A 20,779-nucleotide genomic window follows, 5' to 3' on the forward strand; every position below is an offset into this window, starting at 1 on the left:
TAAATGACACCCACATTTAAGGGGCCTGGTTCAATCCTATGCTGGTTTCTGAGCTGTCAGTCTAGGCACCATGAGCTTCCCCTTGTTACAGTCACCTATTTCTGTGGGTCTCCTCAGACTGGTCTTGACCCCTTTGCTCATTACTCTTTCTCTGCTACTGGATTCCAGGAGTTCTGCTCGGAATGTGGGTAGGAGTGTGTTCACTTTAGACTAATCATTACACTTTTGTTGCATGTTTATATGTTATTCGTTTATAGGTCTCTGTGGAAAACGTGTTTTACCGTATACATCTTTACCTTGCACTTGTATACTCTATTCAGTTGATTCTTCTTAACTGTCAGAATAAAATTGTCTGAAGCTCAAAAAAGTTGGCTATCACACCTGGGTTAGTTCATTCAGGATGGTTTCTTCTAGTTCCATTCATTTGCAAACATGGTATGTACTCACTCATATTTGGATTTTATACAAAAAGCAAAGGATTACCCAATCTACACCGACAGAGAAATTAGGAAACAAGGAAGATCCTAAGAGAGACATACATAACTCCCCAGAGAAGGTTAAATGGACAAGATTTCCTGAGCTAATTGGGAGCATAGAGGGAGGGGAGAAGGAGTTTGGAGAAAGAGAATGGGAGAAGAGGAGGGGAGAGGAGGACAAGAAGGAGAAGAAAAATTGAGTCAGGAGTAGAATAGAGAAGAACAAGAAAAGAGATACCATAACAGATGGAGCCATTATAGGTTTAAAAAGAAATCTGGAACTAGGGAAATGTCCAGAGATCTACAAGGATGACACCAACTAATAATCTAATAATGGAGAGGCTACCTTAAATGCTCTTTCCTGATAATGAGAGTCATTACTACCTAGAGCCATCATAAAGCCTTCATTGAATAGCTGATGAAAGCAGACACTCAAAGCTAAACACTGAGATGAACTCCTGGAATGCAGTTGCAAAGAGGGAGGAGTGATGAGCAAAGGAGTCAAGACCAGGCTGAGGAACCCACAGAAACAGCTGACCTAAACAAGAGGAAGCTCATGGACCCCAGAGTGATAGCTGGGAAACAAGCATAGGACTGATCCAGACCCCTTGAATGTGTGTGTTAGTTAGGAGTCCTAGGCAATCTATGGGGCCTCTGGTAATGGTTCAGCATTTATCCCTAGTCTATGAATGGACTTGGGGAGCCCATTCCACATAGAGGGTTACTCTCTCAAACTAGACACCTAGACACACTGGAGTGGTCACAGGCACTACTCCAAATCATGTGACAGACTTTGAAGAGCCTCCATTGAAGGCCTCACCCTCCCTGAGGAGCAGAAAGAGGATGGGATAGGGAGTCATTGGGGGCAGGGGAGGAGGGAAGGGACAGGGAACTGGGATTGACATGTAAAAACAGCTTAGTTCTAATTTTAAAAAGTTTAAGAATCAATTGGGCATTGCATGTGACTTTTGTCTACCTCATTTTTAGGCCCCACTTTCCCAGGTTCATGTCACTAACTAGAGCAGTAAAAACTAAGGCATATCAGAGAATTCCAGCACATGATGTATAGAAAGAAAGATTTATTGGGAATCAAACTTCCAAGGCTATCTCTCGGTGAAGTTAGGCAGTAGGGAAAAGCAAACAAGTAAAAAGGCAAGCAGATTTTATATGACAATCAGTGGGGAGGGAAGCTTTCACTGTTAGGACTGAGCAGGAGCTATGTGTTTTGGACTAAGCAGTTGATGTGTAGGAGGATATTAAGGGAGGATCATGGGAAACAGAAATCCAGCTTTAGTCCTCATTTTATTCAATTACAACCCTACAGTTTGCTAAGCCAGAGTCTTCTGTTGAGGACACTGTCACCAGACCTGCCATTGGAGAGGAGACTACTTTGGATCGACAGGTGGCTTCCTCCTTTTGTCTCCTCTTTGTCCTTTCATAGTACATGAAAAATATTTTATTGATTGCCAGATACCTTGCTTCAATTCTTTTCCCCAGGCTTCTGCTACTATTTTTTGTCATGCTGAGCCTGTATCTTAAGGTGATTTTTTTAAGAGGTTAAGAATAGTGGAGAAATTTCATTTTTCTGTTAGAAGATTTTTTCTATTTTTAAGTAGTATTTATTGAAGAGATTGCTTATCACTATTCTTGGAATCATTGTGAGGGTTCATTGGCTGGATGTAAGTTTTGTCTGTATTTTCTGTTGGTGCCTCTGTTTTGATTCCAACACTTTGCGACATTGACTATCATATATTTTTATTTAACTGTTGAGGTTAGGTAATGTGACTCTCCAGTTTTGCTCTTTTATTCAATTATATAATTCAAGTCCTGTTACACATACATAAAGCTGAGGTAGAAAATGGCAAAAATTAGGAACATCCTATGATATAGTGTGAGTTCAAAGACAGCCTCGGCTCCTAACAGTACCCACAATATCACTCTTGGGCATATACCCAAAGGATACTCACTCATACCATAAGGACATTTGTTCAACAATGTCAGTGGCGGCATTACCTGTAATATTCAGAACCTGGAAACAACCTTGATGCCCCTCAACATAAGAATAAATAAAGAAAATATGGTACATTTGCACAGTGGAGTACTGCTCAGCAGGAAAAAAAGCAATAAAATCTGTAGGCATTATTATACAATCAAAAAAAAAAGAAATGCTATGTAAGTGGGGAATTCTATATAGGAAAGGGGGATACCAGGGAGCTGGGATAGCTGACCATATCTCCCTGTTCTTGGTAGCTTTGTGTTTTATCATCTTAGTACAGTTGAATGATGACAAACTAGGACAGAACAATGAAAACAATCATTTCTCCCAAAAAGTGAACAGTCAATTTGATTGTCTAGGAAATGTTGTTGGGTCCTGTTTATGGTTACTAAAGAAAGATTCTGTCCTTTGATTCCTCATTACCTGCCTCTGTAATGACTGGTGGAGCCTGTTGCTGCTGCTTTGTCCCTGTACTGTACACATGGGTATGGCTATTGCTCCCAATTTTAGGATTTTTAAAACCACACATCATGTAAATAAATTTTGATGTGGATTTACAAATAAATAGCTTTTCATATTATTTATAAAAAGAAACTTTCCTTTGCCATAACTGGGACCTAGAATCAATTATTTCATGCCTCGTTGTTTAATTCTCTTCTGTCATGAATTTACTTACATAGTGCTAGTAGAACTTGCATGTGACTAATTGATGGTTTAATAAGAAAACACCTTTTGTAGTATATATTTTTCTACATAGAATTTTCCCAGAAAATGTTAATCACTGTCCTGTCTCTTATAGTGTGTGGCACATAGTCTTAGACATTCAATGAATATGTATGTATCTTATGCCATGCTGTTTCTTAGTAGCTTTATATGTGGTGTCTTTGGAGCTAATCACTTAAGTATGTTCCTTAAATGTGACCTGGGTGTGATACAGGGGACTTAATTCAGTATACTAACTACACACAGTTTTGGGGGTTAGTTTTAATTGGTTATTGTTGTGCTATGAAATAAAATCATTTACATAATATGATATAATGTATTTAGCATTATATAATATTACACTGTAGTCACGTTTTCATTATTTTGCCTCCTTTTTGTTGCCTAAATACACACCATGTACTATATTAAATACCAAACGTATTCTAAGAGAAAAATATTCTCAAATTAAATATAGAATCTTGAGATAAGTAGAAAGATGCACTAAATGAAGATTATGGTGTCAGAAGCTTATAGAACAGAGAGAGATTACTTTTGCTGTTTTATAAAATTAGACTGGGGAAGCCCACAGAAACAGATGACCTGAACAAGGGGGAGCTCATGGACCCCAAACTGACAGCTGGGAAACCTGCATAGGACCAATCCAGGACCCCTGAATGTGGGTGACACTTAGGAGACCTGTGCAGTCTATGGGGTCTCTGGTAGTGGATCAGTTTTTATCCCTAGTGCACAAATAGACTTTGGGAACCCATTTCTCATAAAGGGATACTCTCTCAGCCTAGATATGTCATATGTCTGATATGACAGACTTTGATGATCCCCCATGGAAGTCCTCAACCTCCCTGGGGAGCAGAAGAGGCATTGAATGGGAGGTCAATGGGACGTGTGGGATGATAGGAGCAAGAAGCAAGTGGGATTGATATATAAAATATGATTGTTTTTAATTTAAATTTTAAAAAGAGAAAAGAAAAATTATAATGTAACCTGATAAAATACCTGCATTTTTTCATATTAAACATAATTTCTCCAGTTTCATCACATGTAAGTGGATTAAAAGATAAAACTGTACTCTTTCCCCAGAATGAAAAAAAATCTTTTCTGTCTTTACAGAAGACAGAACTTATGGAACTATGTTATCAAGCCTGCTTACAGACTCAGGAAGGCATATCTCCTCCTGAGCCACTGTTTACAGAAGACTACTGTCAGATCCTGGCTGAGAGAGTGATGATGACAGACGTATTAAGTTACACAGATCAGAAGAGTCATTACCCTTGTAAGTCAAATCATTACATCGGACAATTTTGATGCAGCCAATCTGTCAAGAAGGTATTTTACAGTAAAAGGCAAGGCTCTCTTTATATGATATTTTAGTGTGTGTGGTGTCTGCGGGGAGGAAGGGTTGTGGGGTGGTGTGTGTGTATGTGTGTGTGTGTGTGTGTGTGTGTGTGTGTGTGTGTGTGTGTGCATCTACATTCTGGAAGTGGGAATGTATATGCCCCATAGCATACCTATCACAGACCAAGTGTAAAAGTAAGAAGACAACTTCCAGGAGCTGGTTCTTACCTTCTACATTAGTGAAGTAGGGTCTATCATTTTTCTGTTAACTGCCCTGAATACTACACATGAACCAAGAGCTTCCAGATAGTTCTCCTGTCTCTTCCTCACATCTGACAGTGGAATTCTCATGTTAGTGATGTGCAACACCACTTTGGGCGATTTATATAGGTTCTGGAGACCAAACTTAGGGATATAGAATTTCACAATAGGTACTTTTGCCTGCTGAGACACCTCTCTAGCTGTAGCTATGTTGTTTTTGTACTTTGATCCTATCTGGAATAGTTTAGAACTCATCACAGTAATTCTGTGCTTTGTCAATTTTGTGGCTGTCAAAGTTTATTATAACAGAAATTATGGTTGCTATTGCTACTTCCTTATTTATATTTTCCTCTTATAAATTGAATATTTTAGAATGATTTAAAGTTATTTATGCCTCATCAATGAAAATTACATGTTAAGTGTTAATATATCATGTATAGAAAACAATGCTAAATTCTACCTGTGGATTTAAGCTGAAAATGTCTTTCCGTATTCTCGTTCCCAGGAGAGACACTGTAAGGTGTTTGCCATAAATTTATTTTCTATTGTGTTAAATGTAGTACTATATTATTCTAAGGTGCTAGTCTAAAGAAAAATGTGATTAATATCACATAGCATCTCATGTGTTTCAGAACAAATGAGCTATTTATATAACTTAGAAAACATGGACTACCAACTGTATCTTATTTATAAGAAACAGCTGAAATAGAAGACTCAAAAAGTAGAAACTGTGCTTAAGATTGATCTACAGGATACTGCTAAGATCTCCCTTTAGAAGAGTCTTGGGGCAACAACTTGAACCACTTCAGAGAATTCTTGAGCTGGTAGGGAAACCACTATGGATGGTGACTTAGCCATGACAGTGTCCTTATGCTGAACATCCTGTCTTTGCTCTATAGTAACTCATTCTTGTGCTTTGACCACCTCTTGACTCCAGAGCTTCACTAGAGTCCAAGATTCCTTGTATTCATTTCTTATTTTCTTTCAGTTTTTCACCAGCTCTGAAGTTGCTGACTGTCCAGCTATCAGTCTCATTGCTATGTAGGAGTTTCTCCAAATAAACTTTTGCAAGTAAAACTCTGGTCTGCCTGCCATGAGTGTGACATGAGAAAATGTAGTAACCTAATTATTTTCATGGTATTGAGTTTGGGCTTGATAAATATTTTCTGAGTAAATTATTAAATACTTTTTGTTGCATGAGTAAGGCAGAACTCTTCTGGGTAGAGTGAAGAAAAACACCCACAAAAAATTGTAGGAAAGAGCCGGGAGAACTGCACATATTTTAAATAAAACCTCTATTTGAAAATATAAGTAGTATTTTAAAATCAAGAATTTTTAATGACTCATACAAAACAAAAAGAATAGAACATCTAGGTTCAGTGTTCTGCATGTTCCTAACTCAAGCATTTCAATTTTGCAAATAGAAAGCAACAATGGACAAAAGGTTAGAATATAACCTTACAAATGAATGACTCAATTTTCAAGATAACTGCTGGTTTTACAAATAGCACAAATATAAACCTGTTATTTTAACCTGAGAAGACAATGAATTTAGGCAAACTATATAATTGAGATCTATTTCCTTACAATAAATGAGAACAGTATTAACATTCTGCTTCATACATGTAACACACAGATTTATTGAATAGATCTTTACAATGCTTAAGAAAATATTTAAAAATATCTAAAATAAGATATACAACATTTTTAGAGTTGTAGGGATAGAAAGGTACCTGGAGCTGACCACACCCCCTTGGGAAGTTTCAGAGGATAAAAGAAGGAATAGGTGGGTGCTCTTGCTCTCTTGGATGCTGGCCATGCTTCAGAGAGCAGAGAGCTTCCCAACTTCCACTGTAAGTGATTTCTATATTTAATAAAGTATCCTAGATCCCTTTTTTCCCAGTGCACTGTTTCTTTATAGAGCAAACTTTTATTTCAAGTCCAGTCTATTACTCTTTTACATAAAGTTTTTCTGTATTTCTGTGTGTATGTCTATGTCTTTCCCCCACCCCCAATGCCCAATGTTTCAAACAGCTCCCAAGATTCACAAAGTGTCATCAGTTTAAAGCATAAAGTGTATATAGAATAATGTTTTGTAGGAGCAACTATTTCAAAATTTAAACTAAAGTTACTCTAAACCCCAGCATTAGAAATTTTCAGCAGTGGCACACAATAAAAGTAAACATATCAAATAATTTCATTCTATTTCAAATAATTGAATGGGCAGTTTTCATCATGTAAATTTAGCTTACACTATTAAGTAACTATTTATTGCACAAGATACTTAAGCTGTTATTCAATTTGGAACTAAAATCTTCTGGAAATTTTACTCTAGTTTTAAAGAATCATACACACTCTATGTACAATGCTTTATACAATTTTAAGTAAAGGAAGTGCAAATGTCATGAGACCTTCAGCCTCATGATGTCTGACGTCCATCGAAACACTCATAATATTGTTTTGATAACACTTGATTGCTTTAGAATGCTCCAATCTAATTGCAGTGGAACAGAAGTTATGTGGCACTTTTTTCAGTTTTAAAATGTCATTAAATATTCATCATGCATTTCTTGTAATTATCCTAGTAAATTGGTATTAAAATATTTCCATTGTACCAATGACACATAAAGAACACGAATAGTTAAATATTTTAAAAGACTGTCCATTAAGCATTAATTAGTGATTGTGTGTTTGGTCCTTGGCCTACCACACTAAACATTGCTTTGTTGTGTAGTGACACTATTTCCCTAGAATAAACAGTAATTATTTACGATGTTATTAAGTATCTAAATACCATCTGTACAGATGCTCCCTTTTACTCTATGCCAAGATTCAAATGACTTGCAGGTTTTCTGAAGTAATAGTTTAGTTCTCTACGTGTCTGGTTAATATTCTTTAGCCTGTTGGCACTGATTTCCTAGCCTTCTGGACCAGTTTGAATTTCAAATCACCCAGGCACTTCATAGTTTATGAATGTTTACACTGGGACAAACATGGAGATGCAAATGAGTTTTGAAGGAAAACATCAATTTGCACATAGCTCTGGACAACATACAGTAGTGTTGGCTTCAGTTTGTACTGTAGTCAGAGCTAAGTCTTCAAACTGTTGTAAGAAGTCTATACAAAGTTTTTTATATAATTCACATTATAGGAGAAACTGAAACTATAAGAGTGAAATTTCTTCAGCTTATTTACTTCCCAAGATATCTGTGTATGCCACATACAGTGGTCTCCCATGTGGTCTCCAGTGTGGCCATGAAGCCTTACTTGGTGAACATGAAAGTGTTGACCCAGCAGAGGCCTGGAATGTGCTTCCCTACTGGGATTTGTATTCATAGGAACATCCCCAAGATCATGTGTTCCCTGATTATAAACAAGGATGCCATCACTCCCATAACCCAAATAAGTAATCTCATCTGGGACATATTAGGGCCAGGTCACATTAGAACAACAGTTCCAGATTATGCGGAAGCCTTGAGAACACAGTAGAGCATTACAGATTACAGACAGCACCTCAACTGTTCAGACAATAGACAAAGAAATACTTGTATGGGGTAGTTTTAAGAAATTGGGTTTGGAAATAGGTCACAAATATAAAAATTACAATGGGAAAAAACACAGATTGAACAATCTAAACTGATTGACTCATGGAAATGATATTCAAAGCACATGCTTATTATGTCTTTAAAATTGTGTAGCCATGTGCATTTATAAATTGTATTGAAATGTTTTAGTTTTAGCAATTTTAAGGAGTAAATACATTGGATCTTCATGTAAAATTTTCTACTTAGCATGATGTTGTGTGACTGAAGTTTGTTGTATCTTCAGCAACAGAACCTTACTATCAAGTTATGGAGGAAACCAAGAGTATTGACAATGGTCTGTAATATTTGTGGGACTATGGAACCTCACTTGCCAAAAAGTCTTTAACAGGTGTTTTCAGTTTACTTTATATGATAAATGTATTAGTTTTTCCAGTAGGAATAAAAGACAACAATAAGTGTTGAAAATGAAATTGTGAAACATTGCTTTAATATTTGTAAGTAATGAAGGTATATTAAAACTTACAAATGTTAATTAGTATGTAACTACTTATTTGATAGCAAAATATTATTTACTGATTTTCATAACTTTTATAAAATAAAAATGACCTGATAAATTTTAAGAAGTCAGAGTAGTGATAAATGGTAATAACAAAGGTTTCCAGGCCAAGGATGCAGTTTAAGAAATATAGGAAAGAGAAACCAAATTTTCAAGTATGTATTCTAATGCCTCTAGTGGATGGTGTGTTCACATAAATATCATAGTATCTTTATTTTTATGCTTTATTCATCTTGGGCAATATAATGAAGAAATGGATATAGAAGTGAAAATTGATAGGCTAATATAATTATTATAATATGAATTTATGGCCTTGATTATATCAAGGTAAAAGTTTTTAACCTTCATCACTGAAATCACACACTTGATGATGGATAAAGGTGACTATTTATTGTGGGAATGTACTTACAAGAGAAACCAGCAACCTAGGTTGATCCCAGTGGCTTTCAAGTCTTGACTAGAACCCCGAAAACAGAGAGAGTGTCCCCCTGTACAGTCCTTTATTTCCCATGTCCATATACACCTGTAGACATGCCCAAGGCAGGTGTGGTCAGCAGCATAGGTACCTAAGATTTCTCCCTACAATTCTTTATCTTCAAAATATTGTGAAATATTTTTATACATGTGCCATATTGACTATTGTTTGAATTTGGCAATTAGACTCATTGTATTACTTTAGTCTCCACTAAAATGGGGATAAATGCATATGAGAAGAACACATAAAAATCTGAGAACAAATATAACTGAATGACCTGACCATTACATGCATCCTAAAGTATTCTAGTTTCAAAGTTCACAAAGTACACTTCAACCCATGTGAAATCCTCACAAATCATCAGTGTACATTCTTAAAGCATTTAATTAACATTTATAGACAATCATTGAGATTTTAAAAATAGGTTACTTATAAACAATCATTAAAATAGTGAAATGTTTTTAATAAGACTCATTTTATTGACAAGTGCACTGGTGCAATGTTGGAAAAAATGACTTTTTTTTCAAATATAATGCCTTAGTTATCCAAAACAAATGTGTAACTACTGTAATGACGGCAAATCTTAATGAGTAACTTTGTATTCGAAAATAAATTGTCAGTTTATTTGTACTAGGAATGTGCAGTTTATCTGACAGAAGTGTCATTTACTTAGAGCTTGTGCATATTGCAGGATCATTCTCTTAAGTCAGTACATTGAGATATATTGGGAAGGAGTAGCTATTACAACACAATGTAAGAGGTTTATGGCAAATATATGTGCTTATAAAAAGCCATTTTGGGGAGATTAAATTAATCCCAGGCAGCTACCCATGAGGAATAATTAAACTTTGATCCAGAGAGTAGTGGGGCTAACTGAGATCCTACCACAGTTTCTGCCTTCATTCAGATTGCTCCAAAGACCTGTGGCTCTTTGCTGAAGAAAAATTAACCTGTGGCCAAATACACCTTAGGCCCAAGGGGAGAACATACTGCTGTTTTGTTAAATAGACATGGCATTAAGCAGGCGTTTAGTGACTTGGTCTTATACATATACATGGTATCTCCCTCAACACTCAGTTAAGCTTTTTTTAGTTAGAGATGGTGTTTGACACACAGTACCATAGCTAATCAAAAGCAGAATGCTCAGTCCTAAATAGAACATCGATATCACACCTGCCCTCAATGTTCAGGGGTCCCTGTGGAAGAAGAGGAAGAAAAAGTGTAAGGCACATAGGTGGTAGATGACTACCAGGAAAGAGTGATTTGGGGACATTACAGGGCAGTTGCACATATGAAGTCACAGCATGTGAGGCAGCATGCACCAGGACTGCACAAGCCCAAACTGGGCAAAATCTCAGCTTGAAGAGCTGAGGTGAGTATGTCATTCTGGCTCTAAGTGTGGACCTATTGCAAGTTGATAATTGATGGCAGAAGGAGTGTGTTATCTTTGAGTGTTTTATCTCCTGTGGCTTGACTTTTCTCCTGTGAATGTGCACTGACCCCAAGCATATGTTAAGCAAAACTTGGATTTATTGGGCTTTAAACCAATGAGAACACACTTTGGGGTAGGAGGTGGTACAAGAATGGATGTGAGAAAAAATGAATAAGGGAGTGAAGATAATCAAAATACAGTTTGTGACATTTTCAAATTAATAATAAAATGTGCAAAAAACTCAGTTTTTGATTAGAAGGCTGCCTGGAAACCATTGGGCAGCTCCTAGGACCTTATGCACGAACTTAGACCATTGGAATCTCTTTTACACTTAAATCTAAGTGCTTTGATCAAATGTGTAATCTGCCATATATTTACATATTTGTTGTAGCAATTTGTATTAAAAGAATCACAAGTGCAAATAAAAAGTCATTTATCATTTGTTTAACTAAACTGTCTTGGTTTAGTTTACAGTTCTTAAAAAGTTCTTAATTAAAATATTGAAAAATGCAAAACAAAAAGTCAGTTTTTGCTCTTAATTCTATGTTAAATTGCTTTTCTCGATTTACAATTTATTACTAGGTCCAATGTATTAGTTTTTTAAAAATTTTCCTTGGTCATACTATCAAAGACAGAATGGTCAGAACATTGCTGTATTAGTGACTCTAGTATCACACTAGAATTAAAAATACCATACCTCCTAAAACAAAAACAAAATTGAAAGCAAATATCCTTCAATCATTAGTTATGCTTTTTATATTTATTTGATCACATAAATTTGATGTGGTTTTAAAAACTTACATGCATCACAATCTAGTTTATTGTTAAATGAAAGAAGTCAACAAATTCAATTTAATGAATATTTATGGAAGAATTATGCAAGGTGACAGCTTTCATCATGTTAAAAACCCACAATAGGTTTCTGGTTTTAGAACACTTTAGTCAACTGAAGCAAAACTTTGGCATTTGCTAGACAATGTGAAGTTAATAAGGCAGAATGATATGTTTTATCTCAATGAACCTAAGGAGATTGTTTGCTCTTCAAATGGTTCTAAGGCTGTGGTTTCAGACCTGTCACAAAAGAAAGGTGCAGAGCAGTGGACACTAGCCATGCTCCAGCAGAAAGTCCTGCATGGCCAGTGCAGAACTGCACAAGCTAAAGGCAAAAGTCATTACTGTTTCAGAGATTTGACATGTGCACAGTGATGTACATATCCTATATTCATGTTCTTCCAGATAGAAACAATTGTTTTCCTGTCAAAATATTTCAACAAGATTCATTGTTTACTTTCCAGGAGAGGCTGAATCTTGACCTTGTCCTATCAGTTCCTATACAGTTTTACTCCAAGGCTCACAAAATAAATGGTTCTTCTGTATCACAGTTCCAAAGTTTAACAGACACCCCTGCTGTCCTACTGCTACTGAAACAATAGATTCAATGACTTTGGAAACATAAGTCACCATGGCCACGATCTCATTTTGAAATGTTTCTTTCACATTATGAAAACTTACATGGGGAGCTCAGCCAGGTTGACTTGCCCCTGGACTGATGACCAAGAGACCAGCAGCCTGCAGAGAGAGCTGGTCCACTTCTGCCCACACTCAGGGAAGAGGACAGAGGACAGAGAGCAAAGAGCAGAGGACAGAGAGTATTGGATTTTCTTGCACCCACCAAAAGGGAACCCTGATTACCTACCCACCAGGAGAGGAAGAAGCTCTTTCTACACCCACTGGAAGAAGTGATTGGAAAGAGACAATATAAGAACATACTCCGCAACTGAAGACAAATATGACACCACCAGAGAATAGAGATTCTACACAAGCAAGACCTGAACACTCAAGTGCAGATGAAACAGAAGGGAATGACCTTAAAAACACCTTCATGAAAATGATAGGGTGCCTCAAAGAGGTTATGAGAAAATCCCTTAAAGAAATGGAAGAAAAAACAAACCAAAAGATCCAAATGAAAGAAAAGGAGGAAAACACAAAACAAAAATTACAAGAAACAATTCAAACAGTGCAAGGGTAGAAAGCTGACATGGAGACAATAAAAAAACACAATCTGAAGGAATGCTGGAAATAGAAAAACAGTCAGGTAACCAACAGAAAACAAGAGATGGAAGAGATAATCTCAGGTATTGAAGACACATTAGAAGAAATAAATTCATTGAACAAAGAAAATCTTAAATCCAACAAATCCCTAAAACAAAGCATCCAGGAAATATGGGACACTGTGAAAAGACCAAACCTAAGAATAACAGGTACAGAAGAAGGTAAAGAAATCCAACACAAAGAGACAGAAAACATACTCAACAAAATCATAGAAGAAAACTTTCTCAATCTAAAGAAAGACATGCCAATGAAGGTACAAGAAGCTACATATACATAAAGTATACCACAAAAAAGTCCCCTGGTCACATAATAATCAAGAACCCAAGCATACAGAATAAAGAAAGAATACATAAAGCACTATAGATGGAGAAAACAAGATATTCCATGAAAAAATGATTTAAACAATAAATAACCATTAACCTAACCCTATAGAAAGTTCTAGAAGGAAAATTCCAATCCAAGAAGGATAGCTACAACCCGAAAAATATAGGTAATAGATAATCCCACTTTACCAACATCCAAAGAGAAAAGGGGTGGAAATCCACACAAAATTCCACCACCATCAACCATTACAAAATAAACAAGAAGGATCAATCAAAGGTCATTAATATCCGTCAATATTAATGGTCCTAAATCACCCATAAAAATGCAGCGGCTGACAGAATGGATTCAAAGACAGAATCCATCCTTCTGCTGCATACAAGAAACACACCTCAGCTTCAAAGACAGATGTTACCTCAGAGTTAAGGGTTGGAAAAAAATTTTTCCAATCAAATGGACCCAAGAAACAAGCAGCAGTAGCAATCCTAATATCTAACAAACTAGACTTTAAACTGAAATCCATCAAAAGAGATATAGGAGGTCATTTAATATTCATCACAGGAGAAATCCACCATGATGAAGTCTTAATTCTGAACATCTGTGCCCCAAACTCAAAGACATCCACATTCATAAAAGAGACATTACTAAAGCTCAAACCAGAAATAAAGCCTCACACACATATAGTGGGATACTTCAACACAACGACACAACCAAGAGAGGGAATTACAGACCAATCACCATGATCAAGTAGGTTATTATGTGGCCAAGGACTTTTTTTGTGGTCTACTCTATTTGGTGTTCTGTAGCTTCTTGTACCTTCATTGGCATGTCTTGCTTTAGGTTGGCAAAGTTTTCTTCTATGATTTTGTTGAATATGTTTTCTGTCTCTTTGAGTTGGATTTCTTCACCTTCTTCTATACCTATTATTCTTAGATGTGGTCTTTTCACAGTGTCCCATATTTCCTGGATGTTTTGTGTTAGGGATTTGCTGGATTTAAGATTTTCTTTGTCAATTATTGATGCAAAAATCCTCAATAAAATACAGGCAAATCGAATCCAAGAACACATCAGAAAACGCATCCACCATGATCAAGTAGGTTTCATCCCAGGGATGCATGGATGGTTCAGCATACGAAAATCCATCAATGTGATCCACCATATAAACAAGTTGAGAAACAAAAATCACATGATCATCTCACTAGATGCTGTAAAAGACTTGGACAAAACCCAACACATTTTCATGATAAAGTCTCTGAATGTGAGAGTCAGTGAGGAGGTCTGGACAACCTATGGGGTCCTGAGCAGTGGATTAGTGTTTATCCCTGGAATACTAACAGACATCATGTGTCCATAACAAAAAGAGGGATGCTCTCTCTCCCTGGACTCTTAGGGGAGTGCCTGGACCCTACCCTGAGTGAAGTGACAGACTCTAGATATCCCCTATGTGGAAGGACTTGGCAATAGGGTGGGAGCATGGGGGGATGGGGGGTGTAGGAGGAGGGGAGGGAGAGGGAACTGGGATTGACATGTAAAACAAGCTATTTAAAATTAAAATAAAAAAGAAACAAGAAAAAAAAGAAAATCTACAAGAAGTCAAGAAGCAAGTCTCCAAAGCACCAAAGAATCCAATTAAAAGTGGGGTACAGAACTAAATAAAGAATTCTCAATAGAGGAGTCTAAAATGGCTGAGAGACACTTAAGAAAGTGCTCACCATACCCAGAAATCAGAGAAATGCGAATCACAACAACTCTGAGATATCATCTTACTCCTGTCAGATTGGCTAAAATTAAAAACACCAATGACAGTTTATGCTGGAGAGTATGTGGAGAAACATGAACACTCCTCCGTGCTGGTGGGAGTGCCAACTCAAATAAACACAATGGAAATCAGTATGGAGATTCCTCAGGAAAATGGGAAACAATCTACCACAAGACCCAGCAATTCCATTGTTAGGCAAATACCCAAAAGATTCACATTTACACAAGGACATCTGTTCCACTATGTTTATAGCAGCACTATTTGTAATAGCCAGAACGTGGAAGCAACTAGATGCCCCTCAACTGAAGAGTGGATAGAGAAAATGTAGTACATTTACACAATGGAATACTATTCAGCAGAAAAATAAACAAACAATGGTATTTTGAAATTTGCAAACAAATGGATGGTAATATAAGAAACCATACTGAATGAGGTAACCCAGTCACAAAATGATAAACATGGTATGTACTCACACATATATGTTTGTTAGATATAAATCAGGGGAGTGCTAGTCTACAATCCCACTGCCAGAGAGGCAGGGAAAAAGGAAGGACCCTCAGAGAGATATACATGGTACACAAGAGAAAGTGGAATGAGGCAAGATCTCCTGAGCAGATTGGGAGCATAGGATGGGGGAGTGGAAATGGAGCCAGGAAAAAGAGAGGGAGAGAAGAGGTAGGGAGAGGAGGACATGGAGGAGCAGGAATGTTTATTTGGGGGAAGAATAAAGGAGAACAAGATGAGAGATACCATAATAGATGGAAGTAATCTATGTTTTAGGGGAGATCTGGCACTAGTGAGATCTCCAGAGATCTACAAGGATGACACCAACTGGGAAACTAAGCAGTAGTGAAGAGAATACATAAAATGCCCTTCCCCTGTAATTATTTTGACAACTGCCTTATATACCATGCTAGAACCTCTATCCAGTGACAGACAGAAACAGAGAAAACACTGAACTGAACTCCTGAACCCAGTGACAGACAGGGAGGTGTGATGAGAATTGGGGTCAAGACTGGGCTGGTGAAACAAAGAGAAACAGCTGACCTGAACAAGAGGGAGATCTTGGACCCCAGACTGATGGCTGAGAGGCCAGAATGGGACTGATCCAGATCCCCTGAATGTGAGTGTCAGTGAGGAGACTCAGGCCATCTATGTGTTTTTTGGGTAGTATATCATTATTTATCCCTGGCACACAAATGGTCTTTGGGGACCCATCCCACAATGAATGATGCTTTCTCAATCAGGACACTTTGGGGAGGACCTGGGCCCTCCCCGGAATGAAATGACAGAATCTAGAGATCCCATAGAAGGCTTTTATCTCCCTGAAGAATGGAGTGGGGATTTGATGGGGTGCTGGTGGGGCTGGTGAGGGGAGTGAGGGTGAAGGGGAGCGAGAGGGAGCTGGGACAGACAGGGGATGCAAGTTTGTTCCTAATTTAAAAATATAATAAAAATTGTAAAAAGAAAACTGCAATGGGGCTCCTTTCCCAGTGCTTCAGGTGACTGGGGGCCCTTGCTCTGAACCCCAACTCCCTACATCCCTGGCTTCAACTCCTTGGGCATTTTCTGCACCTAGAGAAGAACTGCTACTCCTGGAAGGACCACCCAGAGTCTGCCCTCACCTCAGTCTTCAGTGTCTTCTGGTCCTTTCCTGGTGCTTACGATGAGTGGTGGCCCTACTCTGATCCCCAACTCCCTCCATCCCCAGCTCTGTTTCCCTGGATGTTTGCTATGCCTAGAGAAGACCTGTGCCTCCAGGAAGGATCACACTGAGTCTGCCCACACCTGTGTCTTCCGGTCCTTTCCAGGTGCTTAAGGAGAGGATGAGACCCCATGAGCTCCCACTGAAAGAAAGGATGAGAAAAAGGCAATTTAAAAACACAGCCAAAAACAGAGGAACCAGTATGACACCACCAGCGTCTAGAAACTGTACACCAGCAAGACCTGAACATATCAACACAGATGAAACAGAAAAGTATAACCTTCAAAACAAGGTCCTGAAAGTAACAGAGGCCCTCAAGGAGGATATGAGAAAAACCCTTACAGAAATGGAAGAAAACACAAACCAAAAAATGCAAGAAATCAACAAATCTCTTAAAGAAAGCAAGGAAACCCAAGAAAAAATAATCAAACAGATGAAGGAAACAATTCACATAGTTCAAGACCTGAAAATCAAAATGGAGAAAATAAGAAAAATGAAAGCTGAGGTAATGCTGGAATTTTAAAGACTGAAAAAACAATCAGAAACTACAGATGCAAACATAACTAACAGAATAAAAGAGATAGAAGACAGAATCTTATGCACTGAAGATAAACTAGAGGAAATAGACTCATCAACAAAAGAAAGTCTTAAATCTAACAAATCCTTAGCACAAAATATCCAGGAAATATGGGACACTGTGAAAAGACCAAATCTAATAATAACAGATATAGAAGAAGGCAAAAAAGCCCAGCTCAATGGTACAGAAAACATTTTCAACAAAATCATAGAAGAAAATTTTCCCAACCTGAAGAAGAAGATGCCTATAAAACTACAAGAAGCTTACCGAACACCAAATAGACAGGACCAAAAAAAAAGTCCCCTTACCACATAATAATCAAAAGCAAACATACAGAATAAAGAACGAATACTAAAAGCAGCAAAGAAAAGAGGCCAAGTAACATATAAAGGCAAACCTATCAGAATTACACCTGACTTATCCATGGAAACCATGAAAGGCAGAAGGTCCTGGATAAATGTTTTACTAACACTAAGAGGCCACAGATTCCAGCCCAGACTACTATACCCGGCAAAGATCTCAATCACTATAGATGGAGAAAACAAGATATTCCATGACAAAACTAAATTCAAGCAATACGTATCCAGTAACCCAGCCCTACACAATGTTCTAGATGGAAAACTCCAACCCAAGGAAGTTAATTACAACCAGAAAAACATAGGCATTAGATATTTCCATTTTACCAACAGTCAGAAGAACAAAGAGGTGGAATTTCATACATAATTCCACCAACAGCAACCATTCCAAATCAAAGAAGAATGAGCAACCAATGGTCATTAATATCCCTCAATTTTAATGGCTGTAGCTCACCCATAAAAAGACACAGGCTAGCAGAATGGATTCAAAGACAGAACCCATCCTTCTGCTGCATATAAGAAACACACCTCATGCTCAAAGACACACATTACCTGAGAGTTAAAGTTTGGGAAATGATTTTGCAATCAAATGGACCCAAGAAAAAAGCAGGGATAGCAATCCTAATATCTAACAAATTGGACTTTAAAATAAAATCAATCAAAAGAGATGAAGGAGGTCATTACATACTCATCACAGGCAAAATCCACCAAGATGAAGTTTCTATTCTGAACATCTCTGCCACAAATACAAAGGCATCCACGTTCGTAAAAGAATATTATGAAAATAAATCACATATAAAGCCCCACACACATATTGTGGGAGATTTCCACACCCCACTCTCACTACTAGACAGGACTATCAGACAGGAACGCAAAAAAGAAGTAAAGGGTCTAATAGAAGTACTGACCCAACATGGATTATCAGACATCTATAAAACATTTCAACATAAAAAAGAATATACATTCTTCTCACCACCACATGGAACCTTCTCAAAAATCAACCACGATGCTACAATTTCATTACTAGCAAAACCACACAAAGACACAACCAAGATAGGGAATTACAGACCAGTCTCTCTCATCAACATTTATTTAAAAATAATCAATAAAATGCTGGCAAATAGAATCCAAGAACACATCAAAACAATCATTCACCACAATCCTGTATGTTTCATCCCAGTGATGCATGGATGGTTCAACATATGAAAATCCAATGTAATCCACCATATAAACAAGCTGAAAAACAAAAATCACATGATCATCTCACTAGATGCTGAAAAAGCCTTTGACAAAATCCAACAGCCCTTCATGATAATGGTCTTGAAAAGATCTGTGATATCCGGAACATACCTAAACATAATAAAAGCTATATACAGCAAACCAACAGCCAACATCAAACTAAATGGACAGAAAATCAATGCAATTCTGCTAAAATCAGAAAGAAGGCAAGGCTGTACACTCTCTCCATTAATTTTCAATATTGTTCTTGAAGTTCTAGCTAGAGCAATGAGACAACAAAAGGAGATCAAAAGGATACAAATTGGAAAGGAAGAAGTCAAACTTCCACTATTTGCAGGTGATATGATAGTCTATGTAAGCGACCCAGAGAATTCAACCAGGAAATTCCTACAGCTGACTAACACCTTCAGCAAAGTGGCAGGCTACAAAATTAACTCAAAAAAATCAGTAGCCCTACTATCTACAGATGATTAAAGGGGACAAGAAAGAAATCAGAGAAACATCACCCTATACAATAGCCACAAACACCATGGAATATCTTGGGGTAACTCTAAACAAACAAGTGAAAGACCTGTATAGCAAGAACTTTGAGTCCTTAATAAAAGATATTAAAGAAGATACCAGAAAATGGAAAGATCTCCCATGTTCTTGGATAGGTAGGACTAACGTAGTAAAAATGGCCATCCTGCCAAAAGCAATCTACAGATTCAGTGCCATCCCTATCAAAATGCCAGCACTATTTTTCACCAACCTTGAAAGAACAATAATTATTTTTGTATGGAGAAACAAAAGATCCAGAATAGCCAAGGCAACCCTGTTCAACAAGGCAATATCCGGAGGCATCACCATCTTTGACTTCAGGCTCTATTATAGAGCTATATTTCTGAACATACCTTGGTATTGGCACAAAAGCAGACAGGTAGACCAATGCAATTGAATTGAAGACCCTGATATCAACCCACATACCTTTGAACACCTGATCTTTGACAAAGAAGCTAAAAATATACAATGGAAAGAAGAAAGCATCTTCAACAAATGTTGCATGCAGGCATGTAAAAGTCAACAGATAGATCCATATCTATCACCATGCACAAAACTTAAGTCCAAATGGATCAAAGACCTCAACATCAATCCAGCCACACTGAACCACTTAAAGGAGAAGGTAGAAAGTACCCTTGAACAAATTGGTACAGGAAACTGCTTCCTGACCATAATCCCAATAGCACAGACACTGAGACCGATAATTAATAAATGGGACCTCCTGAAACTGAGGAGCTTTTGCTGGGCAAAGGACACAGTCAACAACCCAGATTGACAGTCCACAGAATGGGAAATATATTCACAAACCTCACATCTGACAGAGGACTTATATCTAAAATTTACAAAGAACTCAAGAATCAAGTCTCCAAAACACCAATGAATCCAATTAAAAATTGAACTAAAGAACTAAGTAGAGAACTGTCAATAGAGGAGTCCAAAATGGCCAAGAGACACTTGAGAAAGTGCTCAACATCTTTAGCCATTAGGGAATGCAAATCAAAACAACTCTGCAATACCATCTCACTCCCATCAGAATGCATAATATCAAAAACACTATTGACAGTTTATTCTGGAGAGGATGTGGAGAAAAGGGTACACTCCACCATTGCTGGTGGGAGTGCCAACTTGTACAGGCACTTTGGTGATCAGTATGGAGACTCCTCAGAAAAGTGTAAATCAGTCTATCACAAGATCCAGCAATTGCACTCTTAGGCATATATTCAAAAGATGTACCCTCATACAATAAGGACATCTGCTCAACTATGTTCATAGAAGCATTTTTGTAACAGCCAGAACCTGGAAGCAACCTAGATGCCCCTCAACCGAAGAATGGATAGAGAGAATATGATATATTTACACAATGGACTACTACTC

The sequence above is a fragment of the Mesocricetus auratus genome, unplaced genomic scaffold, assembly GCF_017639785.1.
Source record: "Mesocricetus auratus isolate SY011 unplaced genomic scaffold, BCM_Maur_2.0 Super-Scaffold_100676, whole genome shotgun sequence".
Taxonomy (NCBI): Eukaryota; Metazoa; Chordata; class Mammalia; order Rodentia; family Cricetidae; genus Mesocricetus; species Mesocricetus auratus.